The 23,439-nt window shown below is 38.1% G+C and overlaps 1 protein-coding gene across 5 annotated transcripts in view; it reads left to right on the top strand.

Moving 5' to 3' along the window:
• Positions 1–23,439, top strand: part of NCK2 (NCK adaptor protein 2) — an 85,579-nt gene that overhangs the window by 27,124 nt on the left and 35,016 nt on the right. For 3 of the 5 annotated variants that reach the window (XM_027901394.1, XM_027901392.1, XM_027901393.1), the window contains exon 2: positions 5,555–5,626. The gene's annotated coding sequence lies outside the window, so the exon portion shown is untranslated. Of the gene's footprint in view, positions 1–5,554; positions 5,627–8,308; positions 8,330–8,578; positions 8,667–23,439 lie in introns of those variants that run through there. The other 2 variants (XM_027901396.1, XM_027901395.1) reach the window with 2 other exon arrangements.

Below are 23,439 nucleotides of genomic sequence, written 5' to 3'. Positions count from 1 at the left end.
CTGATAGCTTTTAATAGCTATTTAATAGCTCAGACTTTTAGAAGAGAGCTGAAAGAATGTACGAAGTATGTGACTCCTCTTAAAATAATGTGGATTTTTACAAATAAATGTTGTAGAATTCTTAGCAGGTGCAGTCACTAACAGATGTAACCCTCCTCATTTCTTTCCAGTTTAAAAAGGTTGTAGTCATTGATGTATTTGGAGGATATATGTACAAGTCATCTGACACTGGCAGTATTTATTTTAAATACTGATATTATATAGACAACCAGCTACTTGTGTTTGCTGAGTAGATCAGGAGCTGGTGGTTGTGCAAGCAGATGTAAAAAATAGTCTTGTTTTATGAAAAAATATCATGCATGCACCAGTCTGTAGAAAATATGCATTTGACTGCAGGAGTTACATGAAAATATAGGTCAGTGTAGCCTCTTCGGTTGTATGTGATGTGTGAGACAAGCATGTTTTCTCTACCTGCGTTTCTCTTCCTACTCGTGTCCCCCCCCCACCCCAGAAAATAAAATACTTGTTTGAATGGCCAGTGATACCTGTCCGACTGCTTCCTCTTCGATGCAAACAGCACGGCCAGGAGGTGTGCTGCAGCTCCGGTGTGGCAGGTAGGAGCACAGAGAAGGTGCATAAACTCCTGCATGGTTCAGAAGAGACACAGATTTCTCAGGCTGAACTGTGCAGCCTCTGGTGATGGCTCCAAATCTGGACTGCCTAAAAAAACCCATTTAAACACAGAAATTTGTCTTTGCTTCAAGGGCTATTCTCATTTTTGCAGCTGGCATACAAGTTCAAATATTTTCCAGTGTTCTAAGTATCTGGCAGTCTTTTCTGCATGCAAGGCAGTGAACTTATTCACGTACCTCGTTTCACTTGCTCTTTTTTTTGTTAAGGAACCACAATCTTAAGAGAAGAAAAGCTTAGTTGTGTAGAGTACATAATATAAAAGGATTTTAACATTTTTTGTTTGTTTTACACGTATTATAATGAAGCGTTGCAATTTGCTGCCTTTCTGAAACCTTAAATATGATGTGAATCCAGTCTTCCTTTCTGTTTTCTCCCTGTGTTACATAGTGAGTCTGTAACTGTAGTATTATTTTAATATTACCATTTTCTTAGCTTTAGAAGAAGGTAATATTAAATGAGTTTTGAAAGGATATATATGACTAGAAGGCTTAAAATATTGAGCATATAGTAGAGTCTTAAATAAATTTGGCAGGTTTCTTTTCCCTTTAAACAAATTCAGGCAAATTTGAGCTTTTGAGTACTTAGGCTGATCTGTCTGCTGCTCTATGAAACTGGATTGTGCTTGCCCAATTGTCTGCATAGTTAAAATATTTTGAACATAGCCTATTTTGATGTAACTTCATTTGAAATATCTGCCTAATGGAGAAGTCTTAATGGAATACTTTAATAGCCCAAAGTGGTTACCTGCAAATGCTCCAGTGTATTTCAGTCAATTACAAAGAAAGGCAATATTTAATGTTGGAGTGAAACTAGATGGTGTAATGAACTGGCAGATTGCCAGCTTGATCTTCTCCACAGGAGAATTTGTATTAATGTGATGCTTTTCATTTGTTATCCAGAAGGTCAGCAGTAATACGTCAATTGGAGTTAAAATTTCCACTCTATGCGGTACAGGTTTATGGTCAGATCATTCTTGTGTATTAGCATATTAAGTATCAAAGAGATTATTTTAGCGATTTCATGTCAGGAATAAAAAGGAGGTGGGTTGGTACTGGGAAGAGAGCCTGAGAGACTTGTCATCGAAATAGGCGCTGTAAGGCTGAATCTGGATTTTAGCCATGGAGATAAAGAAAATGGGGCACATTAGAGCTATTAGTGAAAGGAGAGGCGGTTAATAACTGGATGTTACTTGTAGTGCATTCATTACAAGGGCCCTAGTTTATTCTTTGAGGTTGTCATCCTTAAAGATTACACAGTAAAATATAAGGTGCTTAGATGTTCCTGCTATTTACCTTTTGGTGCTTGTTCGCAAGCTTCACGTTCAAACTTTATTTCTGACTATTGAAAAGGGCTTTTTACAGTGGGATTTGTATAGTTCTTGTGTTCAGAAGACCTTGATCTAGAAAACAAATGAGTCACTGAGGTTACTGTTAAGGTGTGGACAAATTTGTCTTTCTTCCTTGCATGTTTGTAATCGTGTGTTCATCCAATTCCTATACTCTGCTGTTTCTGTTCCTTATCACTGTCTTCTGTTCCTCTGCTCTGGGCCTCAAGTAAAGTGAGGATATGAAGGCAGGCATGAGTGGTAAGGAGCTGTGGCATTTTGCATGCAGTAGGGCCGACATTACTGCAGTAGTATATATATTGAGTGAGGTGTGACAAATGGGCATCATGCTAAATGATACAGATGTGATGGGCACTGGGGATGCCATGGAACATGACTGCCAAGCTCTGTGCCTGTGTTTGCTGCCATTCAAAAAAAGTTGTTGACTTGATTTCCCAAGGTTTCTAATGTTGTGTCGCTTTGTCTTTCGGGTGGACAGTGTTTGCCCCATATTCTGCCCCATATGCTTTTGAAGGTGGTTGGAGATGATTTTTGTATTCTCAAAAGTTTAACAGTTCATCCCCCAGCAATCCCAATTTGCTATCAAATATTTCTATCGGTCATCCTGGCTGGTAGGACACAGCAGAACAATCAGAAAACCCCATTTGTGGTGCAGACTCTGCCTAGGGGCAGGTAGTCCCTAAACCCTAACCACTGCTTCCATTTATTGCCCTTTGAGAAGAAAAGTCTTGAACTTCTGTAACTGAAAGATTATTTCAAGGAACATATTTAAAATATAAGTGAATATTTGAGGTCCAAGTTTCCATCCTGAATTTGAGTCACTTGGCAAGTCACAATGTTTTAGGTGAAGTTTTGGTCTGTGGAGGTGTGTGGTGGAAATTGGCTACAATTCTGAGGAAGTGACTGTTGGTGTGACTCATAACAGAAAACTTCCTATAGCTCTACCAAAGCAAAGTGAAGATTTTTATTAAGAGAAAAATAGAAATGGAGGTCACAATACAACAAAATTGAGCCCAGGGAAGACAGAGACCAATCTCCGTCTTGTGCTTGTGTGTCTTTTAGATTAACAGAACTTTATTTCAATCAAAGTGTTGGTAGAAATGAGGTTTTGCTTGTGCATCTTCTTTTGACTCTGTCCACTGTAACCATTGACATTCTGAGCTACTTTTAGTGTGTGTTAATTGAGCTGCAAAATTGAACCATTCTTGCTGTACAGAAGGAAGTTAGCGTTGTTACATTGAGATAAACATGATTCATTCTTTTCTTATATGTTTAGATGAAATTTGGACTCTTTTTCTTTTCCCCAACTATACTTCCTCTCTATTTAACTAATAAATACAAGATTAGTTTTTCAAGTATTGCTGATGAACAGTATTGGTTTTTGACTCACTTTCAAACACACATTCTACGTACAAATGTGCATTTGTGAAGGTGAAAATAGTAATTGAGAGAGTGTTGGGTTTTTCTTTAAGGAACAAAACGAAACAACAAAAAAAAACCCCAACAAAAATACCAGAGGCTTGGTATAGCTTTTCAGTGATAGATAGTAATGGGCAGTAGATAATTTGTGAGGTAAGAAAAGGTAGTACTATTCAGAAGATTTTTACCAAAAAACGAAGACTTTCATTTTTTTTTTTACTTTTCCCCATTAATATTAAAAATGTCCTTGTATTATTGACAGGAGAAAAACATGTACTACAAAATACTCAGCCAGCAGGAAAATATGTTTGATCTGCCTCCGGGTTTTACTGTCCCTTCATTTATTAAAGTATCTTTCCAAGTTGATATCTGCCCTATAATTTCAGTAGACCAGTTTTCAGTGAGAACACAGTTAAGGTCTATAATCAGTTAGAAAAACTGATATAGCAAAGTGTGGTTTGCCTGCAGTCTGTGTCTGCAGAATGCAGAAAACACAGGTGGGATGGCAGGTATTCCAGCCACTGCCTGGCAGAGGAGAAGGGATTGGTCACTGTCCAGTCCTGTCTGCTTTCTGCTGTCACAGGCATATCTTCATCCAGGCGCTGAACTGGATTAGGAGGCTCTTCTGTTGGAATAACACTTCCTCATTATTTGCTACCCTCCATTACTGTTTTGTTGGGTTTTGTTTGGGGTTTTTTTAATCTTGTGTTTTTCAGGAGGGTTGGAAATGCTTTGTCTCCCCTTGCCGCTGCTGGGGAACAGGGAGTGATCTGCCAGGAGCTGAGGGGCAGAGTCTCTCATGCTTTACCTCCTAACAATATGTTTATGTTTAAATATCTGTCAAACTGGGGCTTTAATAGTTCTCTTACTCCACTTATTAATGAGTGGAAGTCTAAATCTCACTTTTAAACATCTGTGTAAGGTATTTATAGTACCTTTGTTAATACTTTTTATTCTTCCCCTGCTTCTCTATGATGCATGGGATCATTGGATGAATTGCTCCTTTAAGTTTAATTTCTTCATATGGTGCTTTTGTAGAGTGACAACTGGTTGGAATCTGTTCAGAAAAGACTTTGAACAGAAACATTTGTGCATGAGTGGCCTCAGGTTTTGTAGGAGTTGTAACACATCCTCCTTATGAGGTAGAGGCTGCAGCACAGGAAGTTGCTCAGAATTTTTTTTTTCTTTTTCAATTGCATCTTAATGGGTTTATGCTGCCTGAATTTGTCAGACACCCTATGGAGTTAGAAGAAATGTTTAAGTGCTCTAAAGTCTCTTCTGAACAGCAACTTTTGTAGCATAAAACACTTAAAACAACAACAGAGGCCAGGAGGGACCTCTAGAGGTTTGCTCCGTCCATCTCCTGGCAGGGCTGAGGCTGCAGCTGGGGCCATGTCCAGTAGAATTTGGGGCATGGGAAGAAGACTCATCACTTTTCAGGGGGCATGTGGCTGTGCTTAGCAACCCTTGTGGCTTCTTTGCATCCAGCCAGAATTTCCCTCAGCGAAGTTCTCCAACCCTACAAACAGCTTTGCCACCTCTGTCGGAGCTCACTTTTGTTGGGTCGCTGTCTCTTGTGTCAGAGGGTCCCAAGCCACATGTGGTACTAATCCGTCTGGATTACACATCCCAGTGTGTGTGAGCACCTCCTGGGTGGAAATACTCAGATGCCCCACAAAATTGCTGGCTATGCTTTTGCTGGTGTACGTTCTTTCCACATGTAATGGCATTTCCTTTCTCTTAGGAAATACAGACAAGGTAAACTGACTAATATGAAAGTGAAGATAATGGTGCTTTGTAAAATGTAATCTTTCTAAAACTAGGGTAAATTTTTAATTCCATTTCTTGACTGATTTTTTCAGTATTATGAAGGCTGAGTTTCTAGGTGGTTTGGATAGTTTGTGGTTAAAATGACCTTCTCTCAACGAAGGTTGAGATATGAAATGGAGTCTGTGCTAAACAGGTGAATCAAGTTCAAGCCATTCTGCCTGCTCTTTAGCATCTCATAGATTTTGATAGCATGAAAACTAAATTACCTAGTTGCAGGTCTTCTAAATTTAGTGCTAGAACTAAAATATGTATTGTTTATTGTTTCAGACGGTGGTGTATATAACTTTGTCGGAGAGTTTTGCCTTTCACTGCCTGGATCCTTTTAACAGTGTGCCAAAGGTGAGTGATTCAAATTCAGTGGTTATTTTCAAAACTAAAGATAACAAGTGAACTGAATGTATTGCTTGGTTTCGGCTCTTATATAACCGTGTAGTTGTGATTTTTTTTTTTTTTTTTTTTTTTTTTTTTTTTTTTTTTTTTTTTTTTTTTTTTTTTTTTTTTTTTTTTTTTTTTAAACTGCTGGGTGCATGACTAAATAGCAAGTCTTTTTCTGTCAGTGATCTGGGACAAATCAGTTCTAGCTCTTACTTTCAGGAAAAAAAAAAAACAAGAAAAAACTATAGGCTCAGACTATTAATTAAGCACTAGATACTGTTTTTTGGCTCCTGTCTCCTGCTACCTACTGCTTTGACTTGGAACATTTTTCCCTGATGGCACAACATGGTGTTGTGGGAAGTATGGAGGAGTAGCAGCCAGCCATAGTCTGTGGTGAAGCAGGCATAATATTACTCTTTGACTGAATTCTAAAAACTAGGTAATAGCTTTGAGAGTATTAAGAGTAAAGTATTGAGTATTGAAGGTATGGAGAAGAGTTTTTGTGTTTTCTGTGGGAGCAGAACAGAATGGCATTCAATTTATAGAGAGTATCTTAGGCTGGTGCTGAAGTCCTGAAGTGGCCTAGTAAAGCTGATGTTCCCATAGTATTCTTTTTGTGTTAGTCTGGCTATCTTCTTTCTGTTAATTTGTGTACCTTAATGTAAATTTCTAGTAACTGTAGTTGATCTCTGTGGCTTCATAGTGATTTATCAACAGAAACCTTTAATAAAATGAAACTCATTACAACTGTACTGAAACATAAAAGCAAAGTGGCAGAACACTAAATGAATGTCCAGCATTGTAGTGGCTGCAGCATGGAGCAAAAAAGTCAGAATCTTTGCTTCATTCATTACTTTACCAGGTGGATTTATTATTTCTTACTCAAATTCTCTGCTTATAAAATAAAAGTAATGTTTCCTTCTTCAGTGGGAAGTTGTGAAGTCTAATTATTGATGTTTTGGAAGCTTCAAATAAAAAGGAATATATGAAGTCCTTGTGTGCCTTGATAGTTGTTGTGAGTTCTGTTAAATAGTTGTTCAGTGAAGTGTTATGAGATGTTGAAATTAGACTTAATTTGTTCAATAAAGTGCAGATGAACCAGTTAGAATTAAAACCACAATCCAGTCTTAAGTATAACGTCTCTGTTTTTGCGAATGATTCAGTTTCCTTCACACTGAAAAAGAAGTTCTGAAGTACTAGGGTAGAATCTCTGAGGTAATGGGCTTTTGTGCTATATTTTCAAATTATCTGATATATGTCTTTAAATGTATTAAAAAAATGTATAACCCTGGCCTTTCTAACTAATCAGAGTGTAGGTATTTTTCTGTGATTCATTATGTTTGTAGTTGTTAATTTTTGGTGTTTTTAAATCCAAGGAAAGCAATACCTATTCTAAGTGTTTGATATGAGTTAGTTATGGGAAACTTTGATTCTGACAGTTATGAAGAGAATGAAAGGTATGTGCTGAGTAGATGTCTGGATTCCTTTTGCTTAAAAAAATTTAATCTTCTGTAAGATTATGCCAATTATCCCAGGTGCCTAAAGTGTTGATTTTAAGCCTTTGAATGGAACTTTAGTATTACTTAAATATATTTACAAACATTGAGTGTAATAAATGAATTTGTAGAATACTGCCCGTTATGTTATGCTAGTGGCATAGGCTGTAATTGTGGACAGTAGAGAAGAACACTCTCAGCCCACTCCTACAGTTCCATAACACTCCAAATAAACTGATCTTCTCTGAATTATGTCCTCTTATTACTTTCTGGTTTAGCTTTTCCTTTACTCCATTTTTCTGTTTCTCTTTGTAGTAACTGTAGTTCTTTGCTTGAAATACAGCATGTTTTAATTTACTAATAATATGAAAATTGATTGAGAATCAATTGTCTATTTTTTCCAACTTTGATAGCTTCAGTTGCAACTCGTGGTTGTTAAGTATCAACAGTACATGTTGCAGCTCACAAATGGCCTTTGCAGTGTGCTTAAACTGCAGTCCATTTGGGTTCCTCATCAGAGAACACTGCACAGCTTTCATCAATATGTGAAAATTCATTTCAGTTAAAATAAAACAACGACCATGTTTTTCCTGATGGAAGTAGTTTTGTGGTATGATAGTCAGTATGGACTTTGGCTGTCGTGTCATCTAGAGTGTCTCTTTCTCTAAGCCAAAAATACTTTGCCTGCTGGAAAGAATATAGCATGTTTCTCATGAATATAGCTGAGTTAATGTATGTAAAATAGTTACACTTGGGTACGAATTAGCTCACTCATGTATATTAGTGAACTGAGTATAAAACAGTCAGTGACCAACCTTGATGTCTTAACCAGTGTTCAGAGGAATGCCACTGACAGAACAGGTTATTGAGCCCCTGTTTCTGTGGTTTCTAAATAAATATATCCAGGTGTTCCACCAGTTTCTGTTAGAAGATTTAAATATGCACTGCACTTTTGAGGGACAACTGATGTGACTTAGAATATGATCTTGAAAAACACTTAAAAATAGCTTAAGCAGTTAAGCTACATGACAGGGAGGATGTCCTGAGATGCTGAACATGTTTGTGACTTCAGTGAGTTACACAGAGTCAAATGTTGGGGAAAGTTGTCTTGAGGCTTTTGGGATGTGGGGCCCAGGAGCAGTCCTTGTGCCAGCACAGTATAGTTCCGTAGGTCTATATTGGTGCAGGGGGAGGGGTGGTCATCCCAAGCCCTCCTGAAGGAGGAAGCAGATTAGCAGCTGAGGCCACTGAGTTATTCCAAGATGTGACTGCCCCATAAAGAAGCATTTGTCATCTGCATGAATGTAACATTCCATATTCAAATGATATGTATTGCCTCAAATATATTATGATATTAAAAACAGTTGGGCTTGTAATGAATGTGAAGAAACTGTAGGTGTAGTTAGTCTTGATCAGTATCTGGTGAATGGTTTTGTGTGTGTTATCTAGTGGGACACTGGATAACTGCTGAAATCGGTGAATTTCACAGAACAGAAAAATATTTAAAGGTTAGTGTGGAATATTTCTTGTGGAATTCTGTTTCTAATAACTTGGTTAATTAGTCTTGGATTACAATTAATGTTTGCACTGTAGTAACAAAGCTCCAATTGTACTAAGCAGAGAGGACTGGGAAAATGAGCTTGTCCTGTTTATTTTTTAAGCCGGCAGCAACATGAAGCATAGAATAAATAACATGCGTATTGCTACAAACCTTTTACGGTAGATTTTTCTTTCCCTGATTTTAAGTTTGAGAGTCTCATTTGAAGATATCACAGGTTCCTTGCAGTCTTTTGGGTTTAATCCCCGCTTTGCTTTGTGCTATCTCTTCCCACCCTTTTGTTTCAGGGATCACCTGCAGCAATCATCCCTCCTTATTTTGGAGGCTGTTGTCTTCCTTAGATGCTTGTAGTTGTTCCACATAATAAAGCCTCTGTGCAGCTTGTTTTCTGCCTACTCCATCATCCTCTTTTATCACCCCTCCTTTCTTTTAAGGGATCCTTCTACTTTTTGATTCAGCAGCTATATGCATAATGGTTCCAGCAGGTCCCCTGCTACTGTCATTGCTACTCACATGGGGTTTTTTCCTCACTACTTTGAGTCCTTGCATTTTTTTAGCACATCTTTTTCTTGTGACAACTTGTTTCACTTCTTCCTACTAACAATTTAAAATTTATCTCTAGCCTGATTTTTTTTTTCTGATGTACAATACTGATGTTTTAGCAGATGTGTTCCTATGTGCAGGTAACTAAAGCAGGTGATATCAGAGAGATCATTTCCCAGCAGGAAGTTGGGGGATCCAGATTTTCCCAAAAGGCTGATTTTGAATTCTCTATCTTGCACCAAAATCTGTAGCTCTTAGCACATTCCCTGACAAGCTCAGTTGTCTCATACCATTAGTTCTCAGGTTATCACATACCAACCCCAAAAATGTTGTTGAAATAGGGTTAGACATCTCTTCATATTTGATCTCTGAATTTGTTTTTCAAGATTAAACAGTTGGAGTATTCGTTTTCCTTTCTTAGTTCTCCCTGAAGATTACTGAATGGTATTTTTTGCCAACCCTGGTTTTGCATAGGATCTGGAAAGGTCTGTGCTATTACTGCTAGGGAGAGTACTGGTTCATTATGATGAAAACCAGGGTGCTCGGTAAACTAAAGCATTTATCTCAAAACAAAAGGGTGTGACATCCTTGAGTTTACTTGAATGTTTTGACTAGAACTACAAACCTTGTGTGTGTGTATGTTTATAAAACTGGTTTTGAAACTAGCTCTCATAAGCAAGCCTTTGACAGTTGTGCTCCTTAGAAACTGAATTTATCGTCAAAGGGATAATGGAAACTTGCAATCTCAACTGCTGACTTGTGCTTCAGGCACTCTTTAGGTGCATGGCTGCTGTAACATACTTTCTGACTGCAGTAAATTACTGAGACTTCCTGAAGTCTTGGCCTGTGAGCTGTAGGCCTTCTTCAATGTAACTGCTAACACACCGGTTTGTGGCCAAAATGGGGGTCTATCATTTGTGTGCTGGGTTTATGTCCATTGTGTGAGGAGAAGCTGCTGCTTCATATTCTTAGGGAAAAAAGGTGGCAGCAGAGAGATCAGAAGCCTGCTGGTTGTTGTGACCTGTTCCCTGCCTGTAGTTTAGCAGAAGTGGAGGAAAATGACAGCTCGCAGGTCAGACTGAGGATTCTGACCTGTACCTACAGGACATCTCTACATCCTGAGTCAGTACCCCAAGTAATCATGCAGAATTCTTAAAAAATAAGAGAAACAAAAACTGAGGACAGATTTTGATGCAATGACGTGGTGCTGCTTACCTTTATGGACTGTGGCTTGGTTTCAAGGTTGCGTTTCTTGAACCCAAATGTATTTATTACACAGTAAAGGAGCAGGAACAAGGCATCAAATAACACTTCAGACCAAGACCTGTTCCTCAGAGCTTAATGTTCAACAAGAAGCTTAAGAACAAGAACAAATAAAATAAAAATTCTTGGTATTAGTCACTTGAAGTATTCAGACGTTCTGTGGTGCAGGAAAGGAGAAGGAATCTTTCCTCTGTAAGTTCTCCCTGAGGTCTAGGGAGGGAGGAGATGCCTGTACCTTCCCTCTTCTCCTCTTCTTTTTATTTTTTGTTTCTCTATTTTCTTTTTTATTCTGTATTACGTTGAGGTGATTTGGGAATTTTTATCCTCTACTTCCAGTGCAGTAAGAGATGGTAACTTGCTGCTCCTTTAATACATTGCTCCACGGCTCCAAATATTTGTGTATGAATTTTCTTAAAAAAAACCATTTTCATTGCGACCTGATGCATATTTGATAACATTGTTAACCTCTCTCAGTAAGGTCTGAGGTAAGGAAGAAATTGTGTAATTCTGTTATAATATTACTTAGAACAGGGTTGTGGTGTGTTGCGCTTGGATATTGACTACGGGTAAGACAAGAAGTTGTCAAGTGTTTTGTACGGCTCTCAGCTAAACTGGTGTATGGGACTGATGGCATAGTCATTTTTCTTAAAAATTGATAGCGACATAAAATTCAAAATATGTATTAATTTAGAAGGAATGAGAACTCTGTGGCTATACTTCCACATTTCAGACCTGTGGTTTTGAGCCTGATTTTCCTTTTTTTGATCCTTGTTCTAGCACAGTTTCTCTCCATGTCTGGAAATTATTTGGCTGCTATTATTTTCTCTTCATATTTGTTGATGCATTTTATTGTTATCTGGTGGGATTAAGGAAGAAAATGTGTCTGTAAGTGTTTCAGGATACAACATCAGTGTAAGAGTGCATAATATTTCTGGATGAAAGGGAATGTGATGTAGCAGCCAAGAGAAAATGTTTAATTTTGAACCAATTCACTGCAGGGAGATTTTATTTAGAAAAAGTAAGCTGTGGAGGAATTTCTGACAGAAGATAAAAACAGTAAAAGTTTTAAAGGAGTTTGGAAACACTCAGTTTTGTTCAAGCACTAGAGATGAGAGGAGCAATAAAGGGAGATGAGAGTCCAGTGTGTCACCAGGCTATGTTGGTCCCTGTTGAATGTATATTTTGCTCTGAGAAATTTAGACTTTTTTAATTGTTTCATCTTGGTTTTGGGTATCTGTTTCTATAAAAAAAGTTAGATATTCCTGCAGTAAAAATTTCGTTTCAGAATGCCTTATCCTTTTGAGCGGCAGTGCCAGTGCAGCGGAAAATCGTGTTGAGATAATAGCAGTGGAACAACTTTTTAGATTGTCTGTGTAAGCCGTCTTAGAGCAGCTGGCACCTCAACGTAAGAGTTCAGAATAGGGAGCATCTTCCTAACGTGCTTACAGCAGCCTGTGTTCTCTGGAGAATGCCTGGCAGAAGGGTTTCAGAAAATCCTCTTTCATCCTTTTCCCCCTTTGGTGAATGGTGTTTCTCTCTTGGCTTTGTGTCCCTCCCCATCGACTGAGGAATTAACTATAGCTAGCTGCTGTAATTGTGTGGCAGAGCATTCACAAGTACAATTTTTTGGAAGAGGACCTCATTTGAACTGCAGGAAGATATGTTAGAAATAATTTGATTGAGATAATGAATGCTGCCAAAATTCCAGACAAAAATGTTGTCTTGATTTTATATTTAAAGCATTTTTGAAGAGTTAGAGGACAAGTAATTTTAAAACCTGTTTTATTTGGGCAAGTGTAGGGGGTAGTGTTTCCTCTGCACTTGTGTTTGGGGAGCAATAAGAGAGGATTCCTGCCTTGACTCTGAAGTTCTGTTAGATACAATAAATATCTCTAGGGGAAGACTGGAATTGCTGTTTCTTGCCTGGGCTTATACTGTCTTGGTTGTATAGCATTAGCACACAGTCAGTGTGATGGTTGAGAGACTTATGAAGCTACAGCATTCACTGTCATTTCATGCAAGATCCAAGTGTTTCTTTATTTAAATTGTGCTTTCTCTTGATACATATCCTAGCAGGAAATTAAAAGCGTAGCTTTCTGAGTAACTATCTCGTAGTCCAGTCTTCTCCAGGAACATGTACAGATTTATACAGGAATAAATGTAATGATATTAGCTGTTTCTTAATGAAATCTAACCTTGTATCTCTCAAGCTGCCTCTTTGGTTACGTACATAGGAACAGAATCAAAAATGATATCTTATGTCTAGTGATTATTTTTAGCTGTACTATTCAAAAACCCTGTTTCTGGAAAATAGCTTTTTGCCTGAGAAGCTCTCCAAGATATGACCAATGTGTGTTCATTTACCCCAAATTCAGGTGAAAATCTATGGAACTTTGCCTTGAGATTTAAATTATCTTGAGAAGTATCTAATTTTTTTTTTCACTGTTACAATGCAGCTTTTTATATTGGATAAAAATTCTGGTGTGGGTGACTTGCTAATAAAAAATCCAAAAGTCTAAGAATTGATTCAATATTTAAAATTACAGTAAACTGAAAAGCTCACAGGAGGAGAGTCTGAACAGGGCCCTTAAATTACTTAGTGCTGTATAAGTTAAAAAGATTAAAATTGTTTTAATAAATGTATTTTTCACATTTTCCTACTGTTATGAGGTAGATTGAATGGGGGTTTTTAAAAAGCAGTTGATAAATTGCTTAAGACTATAAAGTGAGCATTGTCTAGAAATGGACAATGTACTCTTTTTTTTTTTTCATTTTTTTTTCTTTTTTTCCTTAAACAACTTTGGAAATAAATGGGTTTTTGAAATGAACAAACACCTCTTCCTCTTTCTAGTTAAAAAGTGAATGTATGATTTTTCCATTGGGGAACAGAAGGTCAGCAGTTCAATTTTATTTTCAGCATTTTATAGACAGTTTAAAGTGAAATCCCTTGAAAAGTAGGTAGCGGTGTTTCAAGGGATTAGCAGTAAAACTTAGCAATCCACACTGATTCTGAGCTTTGTCCTTCTGTGCAAGATCAAGGTTAAACTTCTTATGTCTGAGGACTGTTCTTTGTTTATACAATACATAAGTGTACTAACACTTCCGGTAAAGAATAACTCCTGCAGACCATTGAATGTTCGAGCTATGGGAAAAGAAGGAGCAATGGAAGCAAATTATTCAAACACTTTATTATTTGTAATCTTGAAAGAAATTCAAGGATGTCTCCTTTACAAAATCTCAAGGTGTTCACTGTGTCCTGAGTGCCTGACTGCTTTAATTTTGAGGAGAGAATTAAGATTTATTGATAGTGAGGATGAAAGTGCATGAACAGAGGTACATTTAGTTTGTTCTTTCACAGAGTGTGTTTCACTAGTTTGTCATATAGATAATATTACCTAAATGTCCTCTCAGAAGAACCTCTGTTTTTTTTCCTGATCTTGTGTGCTTGACTTCCTCCTACCCCATTTTTGTAAGGGACTGTAGAAAGGTTGTTAGATGTGAAATGGTTTGTAATTTTGTCTTGTGTAGGCACCTAAGATATGTTATGTTCTTCCTGGACTTTCCCTTCTCTTTTATCTTGTTTGTTTTTGTTTTCATGTGTTTCTGAATAGAGAGGTAAACTTAAATGCTGTCTGCTGGGAGGAGTGGAGAGAGAGCCATCCAGAACACCACCAGCAAACATTGTTTATCTGTGTCTCTGACTTAGAAACACCCATAAGCCAACTGAAAAGATGTGGCCATTAGTCACTGCTACTGTTTTAGAGGCAAGATGAGGTCTCTTTTCCAAAAGCTTCCTTTAGTGCAGATGAGTTGTTTATTAGCTACGTGTTTTTTTCTGAAACTGCTTTTAAATGAATTCAGGAAAAGGTGAGCCAATGCTCTTTTCTGACTCTCTCACTGTATTTAAATGTGAGGCAGTTTGGGATTCTGTTGCATTTACTCTGCAGCCAAGAAACATAGTCCAGAAAATGTTGCCACCTCCCTATTCATCTCGTGTTGTTTGCAACCAAAGGGTCTGAAGATGTCCTCAGTGGGGGTTTTCCCCATTCCTGTCTAGAATGTGCCATCACTCTTTATGGCAGAGCCTTCAAAATAAAGCAAGAAAAGTCTTTTTGCACTAATAGTGGAAAAAAAATCACCTCATGGTTGGATCACCCACGGTAGCTGCACCTGCACAGGCTTCTGATGGAGGCAGAACCAAAACTTCCAGCGGCTGCCAGCATCTTCCTGAGCCCTGCCTGCTGCTGGGGACTGCAATGACAGGAAAGGGAGGTTGAGGGCAGAGGGCACGAGCACTTGGGTGCTAAAGGCTGGAGGGAGGGGTTACTAGGAAAGGATGTTAGCTGACTCTCCGCCAATGGAGTTGCTTTGTATTCAGACATTTATTGTTTTTTCTCATCTTTCAACAAATTGAAACCGGCAAAATGATAGTTCATGTTCCTTGTGTTTTCTGGTAAGAAGGGCATGAAAAGAATTTTGTATAGCCTTCGAGATATGGGGAAATACTTTCTACCAAAAATACTGTCTGGGTGGGGTGAAGTGGGAATAATCCTTTCTCTTAGTCTACAAAAATCCTTTCTCTTAGTCTTTTTTGCTTGATCTCTAGCAGGTTGCCAGTGCTGTCTGTTAATCTTTGTCCTGTTTTCTGAATGACATAAAAATATTCATTCCTTAAAAACAACATCCCCTCCACACAACACAAAACACACCTCCCAAACAATCTGACATATATTTGTTTGGGTTTTTTGATCCCTTAAGTTCTCATCCCATGTTTATGGAAAGACTTGAGCTAGGTTTTTCTTATAAGCCCTTTGCCCTGTCTGAAACCATACTCAGTCTCCCCTTAGTAGTTAAAGACCTGTTAGTGTTTTCTCTGTAACTATTATTACTATTATTATCTATCTTTTAAGCATAGATATAAGGCTCACAGTTAGTGCTGTGAAACTTTAACATGAGTTGCTATAATACCATCTTTTTCCTGTAAAAATACCAGCCTTTTGTCCTTTGAAATAGAATTTTAATTTTAAATCATCTGTGAGACGCTAAAAATGAACACTGCCTTCTTTATATAATAGGCATGCTGTTCCAAAAAGGCTATAGAAATATCCTTTTCAAGTAAAACATCAAAAGACTTTTAAAAACTTAGCTTCCTGAAACAGCAGAGTGCTTATCACATAAACAGAACAGATAGTACTTTGTATTATGTGTCTTAAAGACTTTCACATTCGTTAAGCATTTGTACCTTGAATTGCCCCAGATGAGGAAATTCTGTGGCATAGCAGTATTACTAACAAAGTTTTTTAAAATGTGGAATTGAGAGACTTAGCTCATGTGAAGGTCACAGCATGAAACAAGAGTGAACAGCATATAAAATTAGGGTGGTATTGCAAGATTAATAGAAGCCCAGAACTCAGATTTGTGTTCTACTGATGCTGCAGCGGCCTACCTAGAAGACTTTCTCTTTCAACCACTAAAGTTGGCAGGCTAAAGTATCTTTTATTTTCATAGAATCATAAAATGTTAAAGGTTGGAAGAGACCTTTAAAGATCATCTAGTCCAACAACCCCTGCAGTGAGCAGGAACATCTTCTAGTAGATCAGATTGCTCAGAGCCCTATATCTAGCCTGACCTTGGATGTTTCTAGGGAAGGGGCATCTACCTCCTCTCTGGGCAACCTGTTCCAATGTTTCACCACAGTCATCGTAAAAAATTTCTTCCTTATATCTAGCCTAAGTCTACCTTCTTATTTTAAAGTCATCACCCCTTGTCCTGTACCGATAGACCCTGCTAAAAAGTCTGTCCCCATCTTTTTGGGGGTGCCCTTTAAATACTGGAAGGTGCTATAAGGTCTTATCTTCTTCAAGCTAAACAACCCCAAGTCTCTCAGGCTGTCTTCATAGAAGAGGTGCTCCAGCCCACTGATCACCTTTGTGGCCCTCATTTGGACCACTCCAACAGGTCCATGTCTTTCCTGTGCTGAGGGCTCCAGAGCTGAGCACGGTAGTCCAGGTGGGGTCTCACCAGAGCAGAGTAGAGGGGCAGAATCACCTTCTTTGACCTGCTGACCACTCTGCTTTTGGTACAGCCCTGGATGCAGTTGGCTTTCTGCACTGCAAGTGGACATTGCTGGATCATCCAGCCTTTCATCCACCAGTACTCCACAGTCCTTCTCCACAGGGCTGCTCTCAATTCCTTCATCCCTGAGCTTGTACCAATACCAGGGGTTGCTCTGACCCAGCTGCAGCACCTTGTACTTGGCCCTGTTTAACCTCATGAGGTGTCCACAGGCCCACTTCTCAAGCTTGTCCAGGTCCCTCTGGATGGCATCCCATCCTTAGTTGTGCTGATTGTACCACATGTAGTTTGGTGTTGACTACCAAACAGACTTGCTGAGGATGCACTCAGTCCCACTGTCTATATCACTGATGAAGACATTGAACAGTACTGGTCCCCGTATTTTAAGAGATCATTTGAAGCAGTCCCTGCTTCATTTGGGCAGACTTATTTGTGTGATAGGATTAATGAAAACATTGGGAGGGAAGTTTTTTTACAAACTACTTTCAGTACATTCTTATATAAACATACGAAGATTTAATTTTTGTTGAATGATAAAATGCTGAACTGACTCCTTTGCAGGAAGGATGTATTTCTGAGTGTTTCTAATATGTATTCTCATTTTTCTTTGTGTCTTTTAAAAAGACTTCTAAGCCACCTAAAAGACAAAAAACAAGCTTAAGTTCTGTGCGCTATTGGAGCTTAGCAGAAATTCGTTACCACTAAACTAGTCTTGAGGTTTCCTGTTTGTAGTTCTTCTGCAACGCAAGATGAAAGGTGCTGGCATGTAGCTGCAGATGTATTAGAGATTGGGATATCAGATACCTTGTGGGGCCAAGAGAGGCAAACATTGTTTAGCAGCTGTCAAAGGCATCCGGCTGCAGAAACAAACCCCAAACCTAGCAGCATTGGGCCCGTTAACAGCGTCAGGCCACACAGAGGGGAAGGGATCTGAGGTGTGTGTGGGCAGGCAGCAAGGTCAAGTTACATAATTAGTACAGCTCTAAATTACTGGTTAATTATGACTCATCCTTCACGTTTTTGAAGGTGTACAGCCCCCTTATGTATCATGTAAAAACCTTACACTTGCAGTGCCCACAAAAGTGGACCATGGCAGGGCTATCTGGCCTTGTGTGCACGAGCCATAGTGCCTCTGGTGTGATTAACGTTTCCACCTGGCTGTATCGCCCTCACTTTGTCATCTTAATTATGCCTTTCTGGTTTGACTCCCCCCTCCCTCCCCCCCACCCCCCCAAGTGCCTTGAAAGGAAACCAAGTACTTTTTGCACCCAAGAAGAAATGTCCTGGTTGCTGTCAGAAAGGCTCATTATGCCTGCTGAGCCTGCCTTTGAAGTCACTCCTACAATGCAGCTGGGGCTGTCCCTCAGCTGGTTGTTAAATATGTCCAGCTTGGGTAGATGGGTAGACTTAAACAAAAAATAAGTGAAAAATGTACAATTTAATTTGTTAATGCCTGTCTTTCTTGAAACCTTTTTTAATAAGTTGCACATCCATAATCTTCTGGTATGCTGTGTAGGGTTTTGGAGGGGTCCTTTGTCTCTTTATTGTTCATTAGGGTTAGAGTTTGTCTGACTACTTAATGGTGTTATCAAGTATGGTCCAGTTTATGCTTTCAAATTAGTGGTGCAACTGTAACTCCACAGAACAACTTCATTGCTCCATGTTTTCCTAAGAGCGGATGCAAAAATTGTGGTAGCTTTGTGGATGGTTTTGATATCTTGGGGTGTATTTGGAAGTGTTTAACTTATTACTTTTATGTGCTAGTTAATGGCAGAGAAGAAAATGGTTGTTATTGTAAAATAATCCAATAGTGTAGAAGTAAGTATTAAACATTTTTTCTCCTACATCTACCTAATGTTCTATCCAACTCTTTACTTACTCTTTTGCTAATAATTAATTTATTCCAGTGTAGTTTAATACCTTTTTTGTAGTTCTTGATGAGCTGAACTACACTTCTTTTGATTCTTTTACTTTGCATTTCGTGCCTTGAGCTTGTTGCTATCAGTTTTTCCTTTTCAAAGAAAGGACCAGGGAGAGGGGACACGAAAAACCTCTAGAGCTTTTTTCCTCACTGTTTGAACAGGTTATTCTTTTAACCATATAATACTTCTTTCATAAATGCTAAATTGTCAGAGTAGGTTGGAAATTGTAGTAAAACGTTTCTCCTTCTCAATGGATTCGTTTGTTTACATCTTTGTTCACATTTATTTTTTACAGCTTCCACTCATCTTTGCTTTCAGCTTTGGAAAACTGACCCTCCTAAAGCACCAACAGCAGTATCTATTGATTGTGACTGTGTCTTGAGTTTGTACATCAAAGTAAACTAGATAATAATTACTTGCACTAACTCAGCTATCACTTTTAGTTCTCTAATCAATGCATCCAAATAAGACCTAATAGTGAAATACCCCAAATTAATTGTCAAGCTTGTGTTAAAACAGTCAGCAATTTTAGGCTGCCCAGGTGTGTGGGAATTTTTTGATCAGGTAGTGGTTTGACACTTTAGAACTGCATAGCTGGGTGATGAATGTTTGGTCACTTCAGCTATTTAGTTAACTTTCTTTAAAAGAGGGGTGGAGTAGTCTTACAATAATTTTTGTCTCTGTGACCTGTTTCCAAAGAAACATGTCTGTCCCTTGGGGTACATTGGCACACATTATATGCAGAAGTAAAGTGTTAAACTGCAGAAGAGCAGTTAGACAAGTTGGCCTTTGTGATCCGTCTTTATTTGTCCAAGCATCAGCAAACAGCTCAAGAAACAAAGCATGGGAAGGATTTTACTGGTTTTAACAAAGGCCTGTGATTTGCCATAATTTGGGGCAGTTTGTTTACTCTTTTTAAACCTCTGCATTGTGAGATTTTCTTTTAGCAATCATTAGAAATATATCTTCCTTGATTTAGGCTAACTTTGGCCTTTGAATGAAAGAGATTATATTTTCCTGTTTCTTCAAATGTATGCCACTGGAAATAGCTAAAAGTATGTCCAAAAGTATGTTCTTTTTCACAAGTGTTTATTTGAATTCACATTTCTGTTCTTTTAAATGTCTTCTGTCTTTGTGTTTGGTGTTTTACTGATCCCCAAGAACTGAGTGAAAAATTTTCAAAGGTAGATATGTGCTTTTTTAAAATCTGTCAATATGTCAAAACTATTCATCCAGGCTGATTTAAAAAAATAACCACACCCCCCCACACACAATAAAAAAAACAACTGTAAGTGAAAACAAAGCTGCAAGCTTCCTGAAACACTAGGCAGGCTAACCAGAGATTGCATCATCATAAATAAGAAGGCTTCAGATTTAGAGTGTACTTCAGATTAAGTGATCTAATACAAGTTATTAATTGCAGAATACAGTAAGTATACCTGTTTACTATGAAGGAGACCTCAGTGAAAAGGGACTTTTTAAAATTTTCTGCAATTGTGCTACCTTAGAGGACCAAATCTTGTCTATTTTCTATATCTTATGAAAGATTAACTAGGTGGACACCAGATAGCTGGCCTGTCCGGAGCACATACTGCAGGGTTCAAAACCTGTTTTGCTTTTCAGAGTTTGGGGACAGGAAAAGAAGAGATTGATCAGCCTTCAAAATCTTAGAGAAAACCGTATATCATCAACTAGCTTTTTGTTCTTGCAATGCAATTTACTAAATATCATATAGTAATTATGTCTTATTTAATATTGTATAGCAATTATGTGGTTTATGTACATTGGTGTCATGTAAAAGCCTCTGTATCAATTTTGTCCCTTTCTTTCAGTGTGCCTTAGGAAGACATTCAATTCCAGAGCAGTCTATTATATCAATTGACACTGCCTATTTATAGAATTTTTCTTGTTCCCTTGGTGAGGGATTAAATTTCAAGCATTACTGTCAGTAATTTTTCAGTCATGTTCCTTTTTGCAATACAAATTGTGAACAAGGAGAGCAACTGCTTCCTTCCTCACCACATCTTTAAAGCTCAGACCTATCTCCTGTTTGCACTAACCTAACTAATCCTGATGTAACTGTGAGCCTTCCTTCTGAGGGCAAAGTAAAAAGTGCAACTTTTCTACCCTTTGGGCCAGGGCCTTAATCTAGTCATAATGTTAACTTGTGTCGGTCTATAGGCAAAGATTCTAGTTCAGGTGGCATGCTGATATGGATCCTTTCTTTTTTATTGTTGTGGGAGAAATACATTAGTCCTATATGGGGAGGGGGGAGAGCAGGATGGTGAAATCCTGGTTTGGTAAGAGAGAATGAGATCTGGTAATAATTATATGTATTCAGATATTTAAAATTACACCAACTGAGCAGATCTTTCACATGAAAAATCACTAGTAGATTTACAAGTTTTTCAGAGCAAATTCTCTTAACTACCTCTACATTTAAGTTTCCATAATCTCCAGTATTGCTTGCATGGTTCAGTTTTAAGCATTGCTTCAAAATGGCATAGGTGGGGTTTTATCTGTTTGGGTTTTTTCCCTGGCATTGCTAAACTGTTGGATCATTGATAGTTCACTGAACATAAACTTTGTCTTTCTGGACTTTCTTCTGCTAAAGTCTATATGGGAGATCCAGTACTAGATATTCCACTGACGTCTGCCTTCATTCTGCCATAGAGTTAGTTAATGTTCCTCACCAGTGTGAGCAGGCTTTCGGTACAGTCGTAACTGAATTGGCTTTGGCTGGGTTTTTGTTCACTGTCTTCCTAGCCAGGCAGATTTTTCAGTTTTCCGCTTTCTCCCAAGGGTGATTTTGTGTAGGAAAGTTTTCATGTGTGCTTCTGCAGTAGGGCAGCTGCCACTGGAGACAGGACTCCTCTTGTAACAAAATCGAAACTGGAGGGAAGAAACAAAACGGCTGAAAATACCTGAGCTCAATATAAACTATATTAATTGTAACATTTCAGCAACTACAATGTCAGAAAAATAAACTATTGGTATAGCACTGTTAACAGTGAAGGAATTGCTGGGTCTAAAGGAGTTGGAGGTGTGTATCAGTCACATAGCTAATATAAGAATTACGTTTTGAAGGCCTGGGTTGTGGAGTTTTGCTTGTGCATTTAGTGTGGTATCTTCATTTTGGGCTGGTTTTGTTTTTTAAGGTTGGAAGTTGGACTGCCACAAGATAAAACAAATGTCCACTTGATATGGTAAGGTAAAAACCAGGTTCACGTGAAACAATATTTTATTGAGGAAAGACTGTGTTGCTTTTGATACATTTACAGTTCCTTGAAGTAGTATTTCAAAGCTTTTCACCTGTGCTTTTTAAAGTGTGGAGTGTTATCCCATCATGTATGAGGAGAAGACTGTATTTCAGTGCTAGGCTTTTTGAGGAAGAACTTTCCAGAATTTTGTATGCTCTTTGCAGTAATGGATGTTCATTTTCTTCATGTGAAAGAATCTCATCTTACCATCAAAATCTATGGGGACTGTGATATTGTTTGTTGTGTAGTCTATAAGCAGTACACTAAAGAAATTTCACTTTTTCAGTGCATATTCGGTTTTATGGGACACTCAATGTTTTGCAACGATTTGTTGTTGTTTTTCCCTTATGTTTTTCCACAAATCTAGTTATTTGGCACACAGCTGTGTTTCAGAGGCCTTTCAAAACTATTAATTCTACAGCCCCACTTCTGGGAAATAAATGTGTCCTTATTCCCTTACTAGGAAATCTTAGCTCTGCAAATGTCCCAGGAAGAACCATATTGTCCTTGATGAAGAGAACCATATTGTCCTTGATGAAGAGAGTCTAATGATGTAACCATAAGAAAATAATTCTAAGAATTTTAATGTATTTCCCCACATCTAAAAAAAAACCCCAACAAAATAAAATACCCCCAGCAAACAACCCTCCCAAAATTCAAAACAAACATCCCCCTCCAAAATAAAAAAACCCCAAAACTAAAAAAATAAAAACCCAACACAACTAAACTCCACAAACATACATACAGTTTTAAATAGACAGATGTTTAGCTGCGATTACACTATGTATGTTGACTCTAAATCCTGTCCCCACTTGGGAAGAAAAGCTTGTGCCATTGAGCGTCTGGTAAAACCTGGACTACTTTACTGGAATGGGTTCTGTGTGAGCATGGCATGAAACTTGGCTTCTTTATCCATCTGCCAAAATTGCATTGTGCAAGGGATCTGCTTGTGAAATGACATAATTTCTCAGGTGTAGTGAAAGTTTTACACATCTACAATAACAGGAATTTAAGAAATCAAGTAGCTTTGAGCAACTTGTCCTGGGTGAATTTCACAGGACTGCACTTGGTGTTGTCAGCCTTGATATGTTGTCTCTTCCTATGCTTCTCTCCTCACCTAGCACCCTGGGGAAAGACTTGACAATCCCTCCAATAAGGGTAAATTTTTTATTTCTTTTTCTTCAGAAGTATAGGAAGAGTTTAATAGTTTTCCATCAGTCACTAGTCAAATATTATTCCTAATGTGTTTTTTTATTATTAATATGCTGTAATACTGTTAGATCATTTTAACTTGCCTGTGTTGTGAAAATAGCTTTTTTTAGAAGGGGAGCCTATTTAATATCAACATCAACCAACTGCACTGATGATGTCCTATTTCTTTATGTTCTTCATGTCCCCAGGAATTGTAAGAATTGATCATTTTACAATTGCTGAGATAAAATAAACTAATCTAAATTGGAGAGATGGATTATATTGACAATGCCAGGCTTTAGAACACGCTTGATTGCAGTCCCCCTGTGGCTACATCAGCTTATCGACCTGTAGGCTCTCTGTCCATTTTATGTCAGTCAGAAGGCAGAGCAGTTTACTGGAGACTGAGGTCCAAAGCTCGGGTTCTCCTCTGTCATTGCCAGATGAGATTACTATTTTAGGGGAAAAA

This window comes from Empidonax traillii, unplaced genomic scaffold, assembly GCF_003031625.1.
Source record: "Empidonax traillii isolate 1590-97213 ecotype Southwest subspecies unplaced genomic scaffold, ASM303162v1 scaffold782:size294519, whole genome shotgun sequence".
NCBI classification, from domain to species: domain Eukaryota; kingdom Metazoa; phylum Chordata; class Aves; order Passeriformes; family Tyrannidae; genus Empidonax; species Empidonax traillii.
This window is presented reverse-complemented; position numbering and strand designations above follow the sequence as displayed.